We start from the raw sequence: 20,909 nt of genomic DNA, 5'->3' as shown, positions 1-20,909 counted from the left end.
CCCCATTGGCCAGTACTGGGTCGAGTATCGGCCAATGCTGCAAAAGAGATTGCTACCCGGTATTGGCCAATTTAGTTCTGCCGGTACTGGCCAATGCTCGCATCAAGTATTGCCCAATATTGTTAAAAAGTCAACCGTTCGACGCTGGCCAACCCAACTTTAACCGATATTGGCCAAAACTCGCTCCGAGTATCTGCCAATACTGGGGAAAAATTACCGGCCAACATTAGCCAATTTTGATTTGCCAGTATTGGCCAATACTGGCAACGAGTATTGCCCAATATTGTAAAAAAGTTAGCCGTTTTACGCTGGCCGACCCAACTTTACCCGAGATTGGCCAATTTACCAAACACGGTGGTTATGACATTGGCCGATACTGCTGTGCTGCTGGGGTCTGTTGACAATGATCCTAATTCCGGTCAACATTGGACCGCAAACAATTATTTCCTATTATTGTCCTCCTTTTTATATGGTAATGTGAACTTTCTTTTTCAAAACGTCTAAAATACGCTGTTAATCAAGAGCGGCATCAAGGCCAGGCAATGCAGGCAACTGCTTAGGGTCCTGCTATGTGTCATTCAAAAAAAAAAAAAAAAAAAAAAAAATTGTGAAATGTAAATACATAGTCGTATAATATGCTAGGTTTATCTTCTTAAGATAAAATTAACAATAAAAAATTATTAAATTAAAACAAAAAACCCGACTGCGTAAAAACCGAAAAACCTAAGAAGAAAATTGTATAAGCCCAGTAGTTTAGAATGTTATTAAGTACTACTGAATAACTACACCGTTGAAATAGTTTTATAACCATACACATATAAGAAAAAATCATAAATTCAAAAGCAGAATAGAAGGATCAACAGTCGGGGCTTATTCAAATTTTACGGGGTTCCTTGAATCAGAAAGGAATGGGCCCAGACTGTTGATCCTTCTACTCTGCTTTTGAATTTATGATTTCTTATCTGTGTACGGTTATAAAACTATTTAAATGGTGTAGTTATTCAGTAGTACTTAATAACATTCTAAACTACTGGCCTTATACATTTTTCCTTCTAGTTTTTTTTCGGTTTTTACGCAGTCGGGTTTTTTGCTTTTATTTATTTGTTTTTTTTTTGACACTTTTTAGTTAATTTTCATTGACTTAAGTTATTATGATTATGATACGGTACATTTCGCAATCTTGTCATTTCATTGAGAGAGTTTGTTTGTATCGTGAGGTCTATTAAATAAATTGCGGTGGTCTAAACTACTGATAATTAGCTTAAAGCTACGTGTGCTTGACTTTCGGCAAAAATGCGAAAACTTTAGTCAACCACAGCACAGCTATATAAACAGCCTGTATAACTCATGATGACCCGAAATCGGAAATGTCAATCAAATCTTTCTCGCAAAACTAAAAAAGCCTGTTGGGAAAGTACACATCCTGAAACTCAGTCCTCTGAATCACGACAAATGCACCATGTTAGAGATGAAAATCCAATTAGTAGACTTTCCTTTTTTTGGTGCTTATTGCACGGGTTTATTTTGATGAGGACTACAATCTGAGTGTCTTGCCTTCATTACGCATAATATACTTTTTATTACAGTACATAATACAAATAAAGAACACATGAAAGAATTTTCATCAGAAAGAGGGGAAAAGTAGGTCCGGAGCGAGGGTGTCTTGGCCCACCGGCTCAAGTGGGGGAAGCAATCGCTTAGACCACTCGGTCACTGAGATCCCAAGTAGTAGACTTCATAAACAAAAAAATTCAGGCAGTGAAAACTACCTGCATTTGTCGCACGCAGGTAGCCAGGTAGCGTGCGACATTATGCAGGTAGTTCCCGAAATGACAAAATATGGCAACTGGTTGCTGATATGGTGAATTTTGATTACTGTCATGTGTTTAGTGACACTCCCAATGTTAAGACAAATCGTTTGATGTAAGAATAACCGAAATTGACCAAGGCATTTAGCCCCTAGAAGGTCACATAGGAACAGAAGTACATGCATAGAGTGATAAACACATTGCCCTCCTTTGCGTCGCCCTCGAGCAGTCGGGAAATTAAGAATCAAATTTAAAACAAATGGGGAAAAAAAATTATTTGAATTCAAATCAAATTTTTCGCAATCATGAGCTACGACAGGACCCTAGTGATTGGAGTTATTGTGTCTAGAAATGGCTCCTGTCCTAGGCCTAAGCCTGAGACGGTTACGTGTGTTTAGTTGTGCATGCGCATGCTTGTGTGTGCGTAGACTTGCGTGAATGCACGTTGGCGTGTATGTGTGTAAAGGCGCATGTGTGTATGTGTATGAGCGTGCGTATGTGTAGGACATGGACACCACCGACCAGGAGAAGCGGCTACCGGGAAGGGGGGGGACAGTGCTCAGGACTGGAGTAGCCGCGCCTGCAGAGGACGGTGGGGTTGAAAAAGGAACCGGACATCAAGGATGGTCAAATGAAAACAATTAGCAATCGTGATTGCTCAAAATTTTTTTCCAAAAGCCAAACAGTATGTGGTGAGTAAGCTGAGTTGATGTTTATTTCCGATTCTATATACATTGATAATTTCTTTCTCCGAAGTTGAGTTTGGCATTTTGCCGAGATAGTGACAAACACTGGAAAAAACCTGGTAAAAAATGGCAACTAGGAAAATTGGCAGGATTTCAAAAAGCATACTAAAACTAATATGATTTTGTACATACTACAATTGAGACTAAAATCAAAATATTGGAAATTTCATTAATAATAAATCATTCTTTCTGATAATTTTAATTTTAAAAATGATTATTGAAATAAAATTAAATAGATTGGGAATTATGTTTCAAAACAAATACAGAAAAATGAAATATACTACAAACATTATAAAAAACACTTTGAAGTGAAAATTAAATTACTTCCTTGTAAATGAAACTAGCTATTTTTACCACTACGGCAAAGAAGTATTTTTACTGAGAGGGGTTTTCTCCATCTTGGGCAAAACTCTGTCAATCCAACTCGATATTGATAACTGAGAGTCATGGTAACATACACAAAATATTGTAAGTAAAGAATCCTGCATTACCTTACATAAAAGCTTCAGAAATTAAAATAGTATATCATTGAGACACATAAATAATGCAAGTTTAAAAACTAATCATGTCCCCTTCCGAAATTTGTTTCAAGCTATACCGCTACGGCCGACTAAGATAAATCACTTTTTTCAAGATTTGTGAAATGATCACATTTTTTTTATCTCTCATATCTTTAATTTTAAATAACTGTATGTATTATAATAAGTTTTGAAGTTGTTTGTCTTTGTGTATTTGTAACATTGTAAGGGTTTATTTTTCGTTTTCTTTTTAAATGAGTGAGTAAAATAAGGTTAGTGTCAGGGTTGGAAAAAAGTTTTTAGCTTAAACTACGTTTTTTTGGTTCAAAATGGGTTTATTTGGTTTAAACACTATTTGTTAGAAGAACAGCTTTATTTTCTGAGATTCACAAAGACTTTGTTTATTAATTGTCAATTAATGTTAAATATTCATAGTTGTACCTAATTTCATGATTATTGATTAAATAATTAAAAACAAAAACTTGTAATTGAATTTTTCCATAAGTAAAGCTTTCTATAGCAAAAATATTTTTTGAAAATCTTTTAACTTTTGAAAAACTATACTTAAATAGGCTTTGGCATAAATAATTAATCAGAGCAATAATTTATTATGATATTTAAAACATAATAATATATAATCAAGAATAAATCTTGCAAATTAATTTCCTGATAATAGTTTTTTTTTGTGAAAAACAAGGTAAAATTTGAATCATTCAGTCTCAAGTACAGAGAGCAATTTGAAGTATAGATAAAGGGAGCACAAGTCTAATGAGCATCACATAGCTTAAAAATTCCAAAGATCAACATATTAAGTAATATCACAAATCAAGCAAGTTTGGTATTGAATTAAGTTTTGTTTGACATATACTTTTTGGGGTATTGAATTGTAAGAAGTACTTGGCCCATGTAATTCAAAGGAACTTAGTTGGTCAGCCTTGTACACTTATGTACTCAGTAGAATAAGCTGCATTGATTTTGAAAAAGAGAAAGAGAAAACTAATTAACAAACCTGAATTGCATTAAATATAGTGATGAATTAGAAAATTTATTGATCTAACTAATCTCTAAAGCTTTGCAGATTAGTTTGCATTAATTAAGTTTTACATTTTCCAACAATTTTTAAAATTTTTGTAAACATTTTGGCCAAACAACCCTGGTTAGGAAAGCCGAGATTTTGAACACTGAAATTTAAGACTGCAATAATAAAGAAAAAAATATAGCACATTTATTTTGTAAAATGCATACAAATATTAATACATATTCATAATATATAACTCACCTTGTGGGATTTGCAGTCTTGCTAAAAGTAATGTATATTCTGTGTTATGTTTTGAAATTTTTTCAAGAAAGTTTTTTTCTTTTTTTTTTCTTTTTTCAAAATTTATCGATGATCATAAACAAATTTCTGGACCTCCTGACACGAACATAAACTCTTCATCAATTTCTTTTAGTTTTGGAATAGTTTCCTCATTGAAACATTGCGCATCCACAGTCCCATTTTATTAGCAACTACACGCGCTTTCGGAAAGAAAAACTATTAAACGCGTAAGATAAATAAATACCTTTGTGCTGAATAGTAAAGTCAGACAAAACAACGTAAGTAGAAGCACAAATTTGTAAATTACAGCAGACACGTGTTTCGGCGTTACAGGGAACGCCTTTTTCAATGCAAAAAAAAGCTTTTTGTCGGATGTCTTTTCATCCATAAGCTCATTATTTTTTGCATTGAAAAAGGCGTTCCCTGTAACGCCGAAACACGTGTCTGCTGTAATTTACAAATTTGTGCTTCTACTTACGTTGTTTTGTCTGACTTTATTAAACGCGTATTCTGCTCTCGCACTGCGCATGCTTCAGTACGTCAATAACTTTTTTCGCCAAGCTCGTTTCTGTTTACAATGTAGCCAGTTGGCGACCCCGTGCTCCTCAGATGCCCGCATTTTGGAAAGACGCGGGAGCCGAGCATTTTGGGCGCCGAGCACTTTGGGCACCGAGCATATTGTGCCCAGTATTCCCGGGGTCTAAAATGCTCGGCGCCCAATGTTTCCGGCGTCCAAAATGCTCGGCGCCCAATGTTCCCGGCGGCGAATTCTGAAACGCTCTCAATGCTTAGGTTACGGTAGCTACCGGTTAGTTAATCACGTGACAGCTAATGATCACATGCTCCAATCAACTGCTTAGAATGGTAATCGGTTGTTCATAGAACGCTGTGGTTAGTAACCGGTATACCGGTGAGGTTCGTCGAACGCAAGGAACGCTTGCGTTCGACGAGCTCAACTGGTAGCTACCGGTTATTCGATCACGTGACATTTTACACGTGCGTCAATCACTAATCAACATATTAATACGGTAACCGGTTCATGATAGAACGCAGCGGTTAGTAACCGGTTACTCAGTGGTCGACCGGTTAGGATCGCCGAACAAAACCAATGGACCTTATTCACGGTTTGGCAACGGTCCCATCAGCTGTCCGTCTGCGGGTATTTTGACCAATCATGCAGTGTCAGTAGTGCTAAAAAAACTCGTTTTATTTAGGGATTACTAGATTTCATGCGCATAATGAAAATGTTTAGAGCTATAAAAGACTTAGGAATGCATGGAAAATGCCGAGAAACGGAGAAAATAAAAAGAGAATTCGAGTTTTCACCATGTTTGTGATAAGGAACCAAAGAGGCTTAAACCCATGAAAATACGATAATAAAGAAAGTATTTCGTACCAAATGAATCGTTCATCATTCTTTTACAGCGTTTCTTAGTTAAAAACGTAAAAATCTCCCATTTTTAAATAGAAAGAAGAGTTTATAAGCCACACAAAAGCTTCGATTTTTGATATTTTAATTAGAAAAAAAGTTATTTAATGTTTTATGTGATTTTTAGCACTTTTTAGTACTTTTAACCTCACAGACGCCGAACCAATCGCGCCAGACAAATATTTTTGGTACTATAGTGTCGGAAATTTAATTTTAAATATGACGAACAAAAAAATTTTGAAGATAGAGCAATTTTTGTATTTTTTATGAATTTTTGAAAAAACCTTTAATTTGCATGTTTTCCTGGGTTTTATTTTTTTCTAATATCATCCTGCGAGAAGTATCAAAGCCTCATTTCTGAAATTTAAGTTGGTAATAGTAAAAACATTTCGCCCTCTTCGGAAGAAAAAAGTTCTTAAAAATACGCAATAGTTTTTTTTTTTTACAATTTTTTTAATGCTGAACACATCATGTACTTTCACGCATCAGTCGAAAAAAGCGTTCTTCAATCTTTTATGCCTGTGACGTCACTACTTGGGTTTCGATTCGATATTACGATGGAATCTTAATCGCAAGCAATGTTAATCTTTTTTTTTACTATATAGCTTACTTCTACATTTTCTGACGTGATGACCACGTGTTTTTTCGGCAGCGCTTGCTTTTTTTCTTTCCTTTTTTTTTGTTTTATTTAGGGATTGCATTTATTTCTTTTTCCATCCCCCCCCCCAAGCTGGACCTTTCGCTGTATCTATATTACGTTACATTTCATAGTTGTGCGCATTAATTCAATAAAAACAGCGAGATTTTTTTTTTATCTTTGTCAAATGCTACTTTTTGCACACTACGAGGAATTTGAGCTTTTTTTTTTTTGCTCTACTTAAATAAAAAAAAGCGGTTTTTTGAGTGTTCTTTGTTTTTATTAGGAAATGGGCGAGGAAGTCAAAATAAATAGAGATGGATAAGAAAATGTAGAGATAGATTGTAAAGGTAGATAGCCGCCGAAGGCGGCAATCTTGGCGCAAAAATGTGAATGGTACAAAAAAAAAAGATAGAGATGGATTGATTAATACTGCTGCCAAATTTATTTAAACAGCCGCCGAAGGCGGCAAACTTGAAGTAAAAAGGTAAATGACAAGTTAGCCAAACAGCAGCCGCCGTAGGTGGCTGCTTGCATAGAAAGGTGAATGGCGTAAGAAGGCGAACCAGCTGGTCGCCGAAGGCGGCTAGTGAGAAATAAAAACGAGCGCGTTCTATTCGGAACTCTAGCGCTCGAATACGCTACCTTGCGGTGATTTACAAAACTGCAAATGAAACTAACACATTGCCACGTTGCGTTCCACGTGTGTCTGTTGACGTAAACACAGGCAGTTTGTTCTGAGTATTTATCAACGCAATCGATGTGTCTTAGTTTGCTTTCAGCTACAGAAATTAATTCGTCCCTTAGTAGTATTCTCGAGCTTCTCAAACTAATGTTAGTTTTCATTATTTCCTTAATAATTGGTGAAAGCGAAAATTCTGGATTAACAAACTTGGATAACGTTATACAAGGTAAAAAATTTTATTGTTTTGTATGAATTTGTAAGAATATGGGGGTTTTTTAAATCTTAAATTAATTAAACTTACCGTATTTTACAGCAGCATTTAGTTGGAATGGACAGTATGCAAAATATTTTCTTGAATATATTATCGTAGAACAAAATGAATAACCGAGAAAGAATTTACTTTATTCTTTTTATTCTCAGCTGAAAGGTTTCGCCAAATTTGTTTAGGGTTATAGTTTTAGTATAGTGCGAGCAAAGTAGCCTTGGCGAGATTTTGCGTTTTTAGTTAAACCATTTTTAATTTTTATCATGAGTGGAATAAAATGGTAGTAAGATTACAGAATTCGATAAGTGAAAAGAAATAATGGTCAATCAACTGAAAAGAAAACTACCACCAGATATCCGTGAGAATTTTGTTGATGATTTGCATAACATGACACAATTAAATCGTAACTCAGAAATTAGAAAAATCGAAACAGAAAACTTTCAAATTAACCGATTCGGGAATTCGAGAGAAATAACTCAGCTACAAATGGAAAACAATAAGCGCTAGCCAAGCAAGGCAAAAAAGTATCATCTTCTTTCGATAACAATTTGTAATGTCATATTGAATTTTCTAGCATTAATTGTTATTCTTGTCAGGCCACAATGTAATAATTACCTTTTCACAGATTATAGGTAGTTCAAGTATTTGGTAAATATTCACTTCAAATTACTTCAGAGTTACCAGAAAATTAGTTTTCAGTGACTGATTTATGGGTTTAAGAGGCCCATTGAAATATATTTTTGGGGACCCCTTTGTCTGTAATTATTATCATAATTGGCTGGATAGCCCATTGCGAGCCTTGGCCCTTTTCAGGAGATCCTGCCAGGCTGTCCTCCTCTTTGTCGTTGACCTCCAATTTTTGATTTTAATGAAATCAAAATCAAAGTCAACACAGTCGACCTATCTTGTTTTTGGTCTACCCATTGGTCGCTGTCAAAATGGGTACGCACCAAAGACCGTCAACGCAGCTCTGTCATTTTCCATTCTTGAAAAATGACCAGCCCATCTCATTGTTTAGTTTGGTAAATTTCAAAATATTGATATTTCTAAAAAGTTTATTAAGTCTTTGTCTATCATAGAACTAAGTTAAAAAAAAAATGGCTGCAATTTTGAATCAACTTTATAGCCTTATAGTCCTGGGAGCCCCTTACAATTGCAACATGGTAGATCTGCCATTCCATCTTTAGAATTTTTTTTTTTATTTACTTGTCTTGATGCTGTCCTAGATATTTTGGTCTAAACTCGGATTTTTTTTAATGCAAAACCAAAATACATCATAGCTTCAGAACAACAGTAACATACCTAATCACAGATATAACACTAAGATATCTTACTGTTGCTTTGAGGGGACAATATAGGGCTTTTTTTAAAGAAACACAACCGAGATTTTATTAGTATTTAAAATAAATTGATATGATATTCCGTTATCATTCTTTATTTTCAACTTTAACTTTTTAATCACCAGTAGGATTGCAGGAAAGGTAGGAAAAATTCTTAATATTTTTTGACTGTTTCACAACCCAACTTGATTTTAACTCATAAGTAATATGCACTTTAATATTTTTCGGAAAATATAAAAGGAATATCGTCTGCAATTTGAATTATGCGTAACTTCAACACACAGAAGAATCAAACTGAAGTATATTTACGAATTAAAATACATTGAATCAATACTGAATTAAAAGAAATGTGAAATATATCCTAAAAAATTCATATATTTTTTACATTATATTAGTCAACAATATAACATTTTTTTAGTAACGCTAACAAAATTCGTGGTTGTTTTACGAAATAAGATTGTATGTGACAAAACATAAGTTTCAAGGATTTTAAATATAATACGAGTTAAAATATGAAAGCCATAACGTATGAAGATGAAGCCAAGCTTTCACGACTGCACAAGGAGCATTTGTAAACAAAATTTATAAGTCTCAATACAAAATTTAACTAGCGTAATATCCATACACGACTTGTAACATTTAAAAACTTCATACATATTGTGTTCAAATAATTGTTTAATTAGACCAAGAATATCGTTCAGAGTTTTAAAAATACAGAACTTTGTGACAATCGCGACTATTACAACGAACTTTGTTTTCAAACGGACAGGTTGCAAGCAGAGGCATGTGCTTGAGCAGAGCATAAGCAGCATTGCACTCCGCAAAGAGCAGCACTGCGAAATTCTCGCCAACCATTTTGGCAGCTTCCGAATTTCGCCAATGCACTGTAATTGAGAGGGTTTCAAAATTCGCTTGCAGGCGCCCAATAGTCGGCGCCCAATCTTCCCATTTCGTTGCGTTATCGGTATGAATGTATATTGTTACCGATATACGGTTTGACTCCGCGCAGGACCGGATTTAGCTTTTGAACCGTTCCGTGCTAAGGTGAAAAACTGCGCCCCTATTGAATTTTGTCCCCCCCCCAAATAAATAGCGATAATATTTTTACATTTTTTAACAATCATGCAAAAAATGGCAAGCGGTAACTGAATAATTAAATGTAAATACTATTTATCATAATTTTGACTGAAAATGTTTCGTTTCGAAAAACGATTAACAGAAGTTATTTAGAGGATTTTACAAAAGATTAAAAAAAAAAAAATTTTTTTTAGTCAATACAGTCGAACCTTGATATCTCGAACCTCCTTATCTCGAAACCCTTGATGTCACGAAAAAACATTTTCCCCCTGCATTTTATATAAAACCCCAATGTATTTTCCATAATTATCTCGAAATTTATTTTTCGAAACCCTTGATATGTCGAAATTTTTACACAAAAGCAAGTTTCAGTTGTCGTTTTTCTTAGGCAATTTTTGTAGTAAAACCAGTTCTAAGGACCAGTTTTCATCTCTCTTCTTGGAAACTTTGATTAGGGGATTGAAGCAAGATAATAGGGAAGTGTTGGTATGAAAGGGGTGCTGTATTTTTCCCAGAGTTTAGAATCTTTGTGTATTTCTCTTGAACATGTTGTCCACTTTGAGGAAAGGGGGTTGATTTTTCACCAATCAGATTTCAAGTGAAAACAGAAAACGCGTTCCTCATTTTCATTATTCTGCTTTTTTAACTCCTACAAAATGGCTACTGAAAACTTTTTTGAATGTGGGGAGCTACTAGTTGAAGATAAGGATTTTTGAATTTTTAGGTGAAAAACCAAGTTTAAGTTGTTGTTAATTTCAAAATATCTTCCTGTGCACTTTCGACAATTATAAAATTTCAAATCCAGTAAAATATTGAAGACTACTTTATTGATCGTAATTCAAAGTGGTCTCATATTACATATATAAATGCATATAGCGTATGTGTATGTAATTGTGAGAATTTATAGTGTAATTTTTTCAAAACCTTGGTAACTCAAAAACTCGATATCTCGAATTTTTTTTCTGTCCCGAGAGATTTGAGATATCGAGGTTGTACTGTATTACAACTATTCAAAAACAGCTAAAGCGTTACAAAGTTAATATTCATCAGACAGCTAGGTCTGATAAAGCACAAAAACCAGCTTAAGTGCTTAATATATGCAGAAAAAAAACAAAAAAACTAGCAATATAACTCATAAGAGCAATTATTCTTACGAAAATAGGGGTTCGGAAATTCTTTCACGGAACATTTTTTAATTCGTTCCGTAAACACAATTTTAGCCGATCTTTGGGCTGCGATGAGATTACTAAACTCCCCCGGAAATGTTTCGAAATTGAAGCATTAAAATGTGATTTTATGCCATATCATTTATGATTGCACTGTAAAAAAAAATCCGAAACGTTACTGAGTATTTTTGTGTAACGTTTCGGGATTTTAATAGTTTTCATACACTTCCTGGGAAAATCAAATGTCATTGTCAAAAAATTTCCTGAATCACTACAAGTCACATGAATGCAAACTTCTCACTGTTGTGAAAAATAATTTTAGCTCCTTGTTTAAATATTAACTGAGCTTATTTTTAAAGTATATCAACTTCGGTTCGATCACGGCCAGACCTGACTGATTAAACTCTCAAAGGAAGCAAGTGTTAGTCTATGGACTGCGTAGCATTTCAAGAATTACAGGCGAGTAAAATTCTTGATACTTGCTTGAAATTCCGTCTTAGCTTTGGCCATATTTCCAATACCGCTTTTGGAACTTTCTTGATAAATCAGAAAGGTGCCAATCTATTATAAATTAAAAAGGAAAGATGTTACGGGGCTGAAGTTTAGCACTGAAAACAGGACAAGGGGTCATTGTTTTAAGCTATGTAAATCTCAGGCTAACATGGATATTAGGAAAAATTATTATTATAGCAGGGTAGTGGAACCTTGGAACAGTTTACTGGAAGAGGTGGTAATGAGCAAGGGAGTAGATAGTTTTAAGAGGGCCATTGATCTTCACTGGGGATTGTGAATTGACTAGGACCAGTCTAACTGGGCCCAGAGCCTGTTGCTGGTCGTCACTTTTGTATTTGTATTTATATTATGCCTTGCGAAGTAGTACGGGAATATTTCTGAATGTTTCAGGAGGCTTCCAGTACAACTTCAAGAAAGTTACTTAATTTTAGCGGAAAACGTTCCTGGGTTTCGCAGTATATGTTACTAGCAGAAATTGGGACCATCAGCTGCCCACTTTAAAAAAAATCCGAAATGTTACTGGTTATTTTCGTGGAACGTTTCGGGATTTCACAAGTTTTCACCTATTTCCCAGTAAAATCAAGTATCTTCGCAAAAAAGTTTCCTGAATTGCTACAAGTTGCACGAATGCGGAATTTTAGCTATTTTGAAAAATATTTTTACCTACTAGTTTAAAGATTGAACGAGCGTGTTTATTAAGTTTATCGGCAAAAAATCGATTACGGTCCTTCAAATTTGACTAAGCTCCAAGGGGGAGCGAATAAGTCGCTGAATAGCTGCAGCTTTACAGGGCTGGAATTGCAAGCAAGGGATAAATTGAAGATAAATTGAAATTGCGTTTTTGAATTTCGGAAACCCTTCAAGTTAGGATCCCCGAACTCTTCCTTCCCATCCCAAAGATAGTCTAAAATTGACTTCAGTTTAGAAAACACATTTAGGAGGGAACCGCCCCTCTTTCCCTTATCATTAACAAAAATGTCTTGAGCTGCGCTTCAGTGTTGAAATAATTCGGGAGAGTTGTCTCGAGTCATCCCAATTCCCTTAACGTCCCTAAAGATAACATAAATAAATTGCTTATTTAGAACAGTTTCAGTTAGAGTTCAGTCATGGTTCAGAGGAACGGCGATCCCCTAACGTCATCAAAGATAGCCTAAAATTAGCTTCAATTTTGAAAAAAGTTCCGAAAAGAAATCAAACCTTCCCTATTCCCTTACCCTATTACTTACTTTAACGTTACTATGTTTTACTTCAATTTTGAATATTTCTTCCAGACAGCCTCCTTCTTCCATACACACATCTCCTCCTTCGTTTTATATCTTGAACGATTGACTAAAAATGTGTTTTTACAACTTCAATTTCCAAAAATTTTTGGGAATTTCCATTGAGGCACCCTATCTCCGTCCTTTTTTCCTCTGACGTAGCCAGAGGTAGATTAAAATAGGTGTATCCATTTTGCTTCAAATTGATAAGTTGATCTGTTACAATGAAGATTAAACTTATCTTAGTTTTATGAATTCTCCCCTTTTCTACGTTTAAAAATAAATAAAGTGAGAAAGAAAACTTAATAAAAAATCATAAATAGGACTACAGTTTCAAGTTTTTGCCCTACCTTAGAAAAACTCAAGATCTATCACTTGCTTCCACCTCTAAAAAATTCACATTACGAAAGAAAAGTGGGGGAGTAGCCTAATTCCTTAATCTTGGCCCCTTCCAAAATAAAAACCTAATATATACGCCACTGTTGAATGACATTGCCCTGGAGAGGAGGTGGTGGCTCCTCGTCTGAAAAACTAAGGGATTACTCCACCTCCTACACCCTCTTTTTGTGAGAGCTCTACCGACAATTCTCTGTCTATAAAATGATTTTTAAATCAATGCAATTCGTCAAAATTACAAAAGAACTAACATCATTTAGTTCATGCAATTTTCAGGCAACGACTGAGTTTAGAGTAAATGATCGGGAGGCTTCACGGTGCGCCCTCTTCATCTGTGAATAAAAGGCGCCTTTCTGTTACTCTTTTTTGCATTAAAAACAAGTGATGTAGAAACATTTTTTATGAATACAAATGAGCAATTTTACACATGGATTTTTTATGGATGTTTTCCCACGATCGCTTTATAAAGCGTTTTTTCTATATTTTTTAACGCTGCCCCCCCCCCCCTCCCATTCTTTTTGTGGAGAAACTTCGAAAACTGTTTAGCCATGTATGAATTAGATAGTTTTTATTTTTAGGATTTTGTTTGCTGTTTTTTTCCTCCCCCCCCCCTTCCTAAATTTTATTTTTACAGAAACTCAGTTGTGATACTTTCTTTGATTAGGTAATTTTGCGCACTTCAAATGTTTTGCTCTGTGCCGGGGCACGGACTGACGGAGTTTTAGTCCGGCCCTGTGTCCGCATTGCATGTTTCGAGTGTTTTTTATCTCTTAATTGCAAAAAGATAATTGTACACCATGTGCTTTTGATTCTTTAAATTTTCTATCTTGTTTGGCGGAAAGCTTTTTGCTCACCAAGCAACCAATTCACTTTGAAAAGCTTCCCGCCAAACAGGATAAACAATTTAAAGGATCTATCCATATTTCTGAGGAGTTGAAGGTGGGAGGAGGTTCTAATGGAAGTGGGTGTGATGAAAGAGGAGAAGAGGGAGGATGATTGTTTGGCAGATACTTGGCGGGCAAACTAGATATCATAACTTTTAAGGGCTAAGGGTTTTTGGGCTTAAGATGAAGGCTTTTTTTGTGCGGAAAAGTTAAAGATTTTCTTCGCGGCCAAATTTTTACAACAGGGTTGTTTTTGATGAGATATCACATATTTTTGCATTGAAACTATTACTTTGTCTGTATTTTTAGAATTTAGAACTTCAAGTCAGAAAATTTTCAATTGAAACAACGCTGTTTTGTGTTTTTAAGGAACAATAATGGCAAGCCTAATTTTACGTCAAGTTATTTTTCTGACCATTAAGATTCTATGCTCGTTTTGAGAGAATTGGGCCGTTTAAATTTTATTGCAATTCTTGTATCCTCTCTGTTGTGTGACGTCGTGAGTCACAGATGTAAAGATTAACAATTCCAATCTTTTCATTAAATCAAATCACACCACGAACAAGGAAGGACTAAACCCCTTTTTAAAATTAACGAAAAAAAAATTTATTTACAGAAAAAAAAATAAAAATCGTTACATTGATGGGGTTACAAATTCAGGCAAACACAGTTGCCTCAGTGGTGGTCACCAAAAAAAAAAATCACGGTTTCCAACGAAACCGGAGAAATGCCTAAGGGCACCTGTTTCTCTCAAGTCCTAGAGCAATCTGCTTTCTAAAAGTGTGGATCGAGGTCTTTTTCGAAGACACGGGGCTTGTCCACTAAGCCCCCTTAAAAAATCCCATTGGTGGAAACTTGGTGACGAACACTGCTACGTTGTTTTTGTAGAAGAAACCAGGGCCCGGATTCGTTGGTCGACCGGCGCCTCATTAACATGGAGCACACCTCCCCGTCTGCGGTTTTTCGGCAACGACAAAGTCGGACACCGTCCAGGGCTGTCAGGCAAACTCGTCACACCTGGTTTTAAAACTGTCCGAAGTGGTGCCAGACAGTCTAGTCCTTTATGTAGAAGCGGTATTCCAACAAAGGCACAAAGGCGTAGAAGAAGAATAGCTGTCCGTCAGTTCCACAGAGTACGGTCGGGCATCCCCGTCGCACAATGGACGCGCGACATCAAAAAGGGCACAGGACTGAAGATGCCACAGCTCCTCCCCCCTTAGGAAGGAAATTTCGTTGTGCAACCACATCAAATTTCAGGTGACATTGACGTCCAAAACACATTTAGGAAAACGAGGGTGTCCCAGGTCAGTGAACTAGACTCCCGAAAAGGCAGCCTCAGTTTAACAGAACATATTCAGAAAAAAACAAAGACACCCTACCCGTGAACCAACATCAGGTTCTCATGACCTAAAATTCTCTCCTATTTTGTTCGTCATTGCCAAAATTTTCAAAACTAACCTGCGCTACATTAATCAGTTTGGAAATGCACCATACTCCTTTATGATTTTCATGACGTCCAAAACTTTTAAAGTTCTTAATAGTCATCCGAAAAATTTAGTAACACAAACTCTCGAGCATAAAATCCCCAAAAATATTTAACACAAATAATTGATCAAATACTTCTTCGACCAAAACAAAAAAATACCTATATAAATACCAAATCCAAATAAATTGCGATGAATGGAAATTAAATACTCCCAAAAAGGTATGTTAATTTACCAGATTTTTTTTACAAATAGCCTCGGGGCCCGTTATGGTTCCTGTCTGCTCAAACCGTCGGCGTTACCATTTCTTTTCCCCGATTTGTGTTCAATTTCGAAATTGAACTGTTGTAGACATAAAGCCCAACGAGTAAGTCTGGCATTCGTTCCCATCATTTTTTTAAGGTATGTGATAGGGGAATGATCGGTTTGTATACGGAAAAATTGGCCGTTTAAATAGTGAGCTAGTTTCTTTAACCCATAAACTATAGCGGCTAACTCCTTTTCGATAACACTATAATTTTTTTCAGCTTTCGAGAACTTTTTACTGAGATATAGAACTGGATGTTCTTCCCCATTATGCATCTGAGCTAGTACAATCCCCATTCCACTCTCACTTGCATCAGTTCGGAGAATGAACTCTTTCGAAAAGTCAGGGGCATAAAGAATAGGGCTCTTTAGTAAACTTCCCTTTAAAGCACGGAACGCCTCCTCGCATTCATCCGTCCACACTACCTTTTCTTTTCTGATCCTTCCTTTCAATGCGCTTGTTAAGGGGGCTGCTACCTCGGAAAAGTTCGGAATGTATCTGCCGTAATACCCTACCAATCCTAAGAATGACCGTATCAACGTTTTAGTCGTGGGGGTTGGAAAATCTTGCACGGCTTTTAACTTCGCCTCGCTCGGAGATCTCTTCCCAGAACCGACATCATGCCCCAAAAACCGGACACTATCTTGTGCGAAACGACACTTAGAAGGTTTTACTGTTAATTTTGCGTCACCCAATCGCTCTAGCACTTTGTCCACATCGATCACATGCTGTTCCCAACTTTGCGAATATATGGCTATATCATCAATGTAGGGTGCCGTAAAATGTTCAAAGCCATTCAAAACTTGCGCTAAAAGTTTTACAAAGTAATACGGAGCGTTGAGTAAACCGAACATCATATTCTTTGGGCGATACGTCCCAAAGGGCGTGACAAAAGCCGCGTATCGGCTTGCTCTTTCGGTCAGGGGTATCTGAAAATATCCCTTTGTTAAATCCATCAGCGTTATGTAAGGCGCTGCGCTCACCCGCTCAACTACTTCCTCAATGTTTGGTAAGGGGAAAAACTCCGTGCGCGTAATTGCATTCAACTTACGATAATCTACGCAAGGGCGGGGGTCTTTCCCAGGCACCTCCACTAAAATTAGGGGGCTAGTATAGTCGGACTGCCCGATTTCTACAATTCCCAGATCTAAAAGTCTTTTTATTTCCTCACGCACTATTTCAGTTTGCCGTGGGGACATCCTATAGGGTCGCGATCTCACGGGGTCGGCGCTGGTCAGCTCAATGTCCATCGTGACCAATTTAGTACACCCAGGGTCTGAAGAAAACACTCTTTTATGTTTCTGAAGTACTTTCCCTAATTGATCTATTTGTTTTTCCGTCACGCGTTTTTCCAAATTGCTAGCCCGCAACATCTCGTGTAAATCAAAATATGTAGGGTCAGGCAAGGGAAAACGAATCTCAGCTTCTTGCTCGACATCTTCCCCCTCCTCCTCTATTATTAAATTTACTCGTTCGGGGCGCTTATGATAAGGTTTAAGTAAATTTACGTGATAAATGGTGCATTTGTCCCTCCTCTCAGGGACGTCGACAACATAGTTAGTTTCCGATATTTTGCTCGTAACTACTCCTGGACCTATCCAGTTCACTGCCATTTTATTCGCTTTATTTGTCGCCAGTACTAATACCTGATCGCCCACCTTAAATTGCCTATTCACAGCATTCTTGTCATACCAAGCCTTTCTTCGTACCTGCATTTCACTCATCTTTTCTACCGCCAAATCCTGACATCTTTTCAAACGGTTGGTCAAATTTAGAATGTACTCTACTACATTTGGGTCAGATTCTTCTGGCACCATCCAATTTTCATAGAGCAAAGTTTGCGGAGTCCTCAAATTTTTCCCATGAACGAGCTCGGCTGGGCTAAATCCTGTACTCTCATGATTTACTGAACGGAGGGCAAATAAAGCCAACGGTAAATTTTTTTCCCAGTCTTCTCCCGATTCCACGCATAATGCTTTTAATATACGTTTGATGGAAGAATGCATCCTTTCAACCGGATTTGATGACGGGTGACAAATAGAACTGTGTCTAACCTTTATTCCAAACCTGTCAAAGAATTCTGTCGTTAATAAACTGGTGAAGGAGCGCCCTAGATCGCTTTGCACTTCCCGAGGGAACCCAGTCCTGGAGAACGTTTTTAACAAGGCATCAATTACATTCGGGGACTTAATATCGGGCACAGGTATAGCGTCAGGATATTTTGAGGCCATACAGATGGACGTTATTAGATATTTGTTCCCATTTTTTGATAAGGGCAAAACTCCCACAGCATCTATATTTATGACCGCAAACGGTTCTGAAATGATAGGCACGATTTTTAAAGGCGCTTTCTTTCGATCACCTTTCTTTCCTACGCGTTGACAAGCATCACACGCCCTCACATACGACTCAATTTCAGCATAACAATTCGGCCAAAAAAAATGACGCAACACTTTATCCTTCATCTTTGTAGCACCCAAATGGCCTGACGCGCCATCATGACAAAATTTCATAATCTTTTCTGTCAATCTCGAGGGTATACAGAGCTGCACCCTTTCTTCTCCCAGCTTAGATCTACTCAGTCGGACCAGTTTTCCTTTCATGCATTTAAAATCCTTTCCCTCCCCTTTCGAAACCTCTTCCCACAAGGGTTTTAGAACAGAACACAATTTCTGCTCTTTCTCGAATGATTTGGAATCTATTTCAGCTAACGCTAATCCCTCAAAAGGCTCTGTGGGGGGTAGTGAGCAAGTGTCCAACTCTTCCCCTCCGGGAGGGGGAAAAACGTTTGCGTTCAAAGTTTCCTGTGGTGTGGAATTCACTTCCGTTCCTCCCTGTTTTCGACGTAAACTTCCCCTCGTTTCGACTGCATTTAAGGCCTCTGGTTTTGATTTTGACCGAGAAAATAATTCCGCTGTCCTATTTCCCAAAAGATAGAATCTCGCGTCGCCAGCCGTGTTTTTTATCGCTGCTTTAGAATACACACAACCTTCGTCGGTCTCTATGTATATTTTTGCCAAAGGCAAGCATTTACACTCTTCATCTAAAGGTTGCTTCACGTAAACATATTCTCCCGTAAAATCTTCTGTTTTGATCCAACTGCGGGGGCAGACATCGATGGAGGCCCCGCTGTCCCGAAGGATTTTCCGAACCTCCCCATTTATTTTCCCAGTACTTATATAAGGGGCAAAACACTCGCTTAGTTCTTTCGTGTCTCCAATATGATTGATTTGTTCCCCTTGCGCTCTCTTAAATTCAGGGCAATTTGGTTTTATATGTCCCTTTTGTGAACAAAAATAACAAATAATTTCCTTTCTTTTTTCGAAATTACTGTTTTTTTTCCCATTTGGGGGGCTCTTTCTTATTAGCACTTTCCGATTTAGTATTGCTAGTTTTTTCCGGATCATTTCCTCCTTTCACCCATTTTTCTTTTTTGTGCGTTTTGGGGTCGTTTTGTTTTCCCTCCGATTTTTTGAAAGTACGCCGAAGGCTCTCGTAGTGATCTAACCTTTCAGCGAGGTCTGACGCCTTACGGAATTCTTCCCAGGAGTCCAGAAAGTGTTCCCTCACCTCAGCAGGGGTTCTCTTTTTTAACTGCTCCGTGAGCAATAACTCCTTTAACTCCTCGAATGTATTTACCTCCGCGGTTTCTAGCCAATTGTCTAGATAGCTTCTTAATTCGAAGGTGAGATCTGCCCAGGAGGAACCAAACTTCCGATTATGTTCTTCAAACCTAATCCGCAATTCCACAGAATTTAGTTTGAACCTCTTCATTAACAGGCGCTTCATGTGAGGAAAATCGTCGCTTTTCTCAAGGGGTTCCTTCACAATTAGCTCTGCTACTTCCGGGGGCAACAAAGGAATAAGCTGGGAAACCCACCTCTCTTCCTCTATCTCCTCTTTCTTAGCCTGTCTCTCAAAAATTTCAAAAAATAACGAGACATCTAATTGCTTCGGGTCAAATTTTGGAACCAGATGCTTTAAATTTGATCTCCTAGAAGTATCTGTACTCGCTGACCCATTTGAACTCAAGCTAACCGTTTCTGCTGCGGTAGTTAGTTTCAGTTTATCCAGTTCAAATTGTCTTTCTTTGTCTCTTTCCCGACATTCTCTCTCTAGTTTTTCTCTTTCCCGCTCTCTCTCCCTTTCTATCTCTTCTTTTAAAAGTCTCCAAGTCGATTTTTCAAATTCTTCATCATAATCAGTAGCCCCTACAATCGCTTTAACTATGTACCGACGTGTATCTGAGTCAGACGTTTCCACGCCAAACTCCGAGGCTATCTTTCTCAGATTATCTTTTTCGATTTCAAAAAGAAAAGAACCCATTTTGCACAAATAGATTTTTAGAGCGTTCCCTTTTTTTTTTTTTTTTTTCACAAGCAAAACTCTATTTATTTCATGCAAAATCCACCTAATCACAAAAACAGCATGCACATAAATATCTTTTACAGATCAATTTCAATAGATTTACTTAACCTGAAATCTATATCGTCAAAATAAATCATTAATTTATATGACTTCCCTTTCCAAACTGAAATAGCAAAGATCTGCAAAACAATTCTTTTGCAGTCTAACTCAGAATTTAATTCTCACAAGAAACCTTTAGTCCAATTCTATTTTCGAAAACATTGAAAATTTTTACCAACAATTTTACTCCGCTTAAATTCTCTCAAAACAAACCCACTAAAGCTGCCTCATCGGTAACCAAGAAACAAAGACCGGACTCACCCTTTTCTGCGTCCGTCTTTAACATCAGAGTAATCCAAATCCAATTTGGGGGAATGGCACACACAAAATCTTATAGGTTTCGATCAGCTCTAGGACTACTTTATGTAAAAAGTACTTAAAGTTTTAAAAAGAATTATCTTTCAAAATTGCATAAAAATAGAAAGACCAAAGGTAACATGGGTCTGTTTCAATTTTTCTGAAACATAATCGCACCCGCTGCCACCAAATAAGCTGTGACGTCGTGAGTCACAGATGTAAAGATTAACAATTCCAATCTTTTCATTAAATCAAATCACACCACGAACAAGGAAGGACTAAACCCCTTTTTAAAATTAACGAAAAAAAAATT

This window comes from Uloborus diversus, chromosome 3, assembly GCF_026930045.1.
Source record: "Uloborus diversus isolate 005 chromosome 3, Udiv.v.3.1, whole genome shotgun sequence".
Classification (NCBI taxonomy): Eukaryota; Metazoa; Arthropoda; class Arachnida; order Araneae; family Uloboridae; genus Uloborus; species Uloborus diversus.
The sequence above is the reverse complement of the archived record's forward strand: the minus strand, read 5'-3'. Positions refer to the sequence as shown.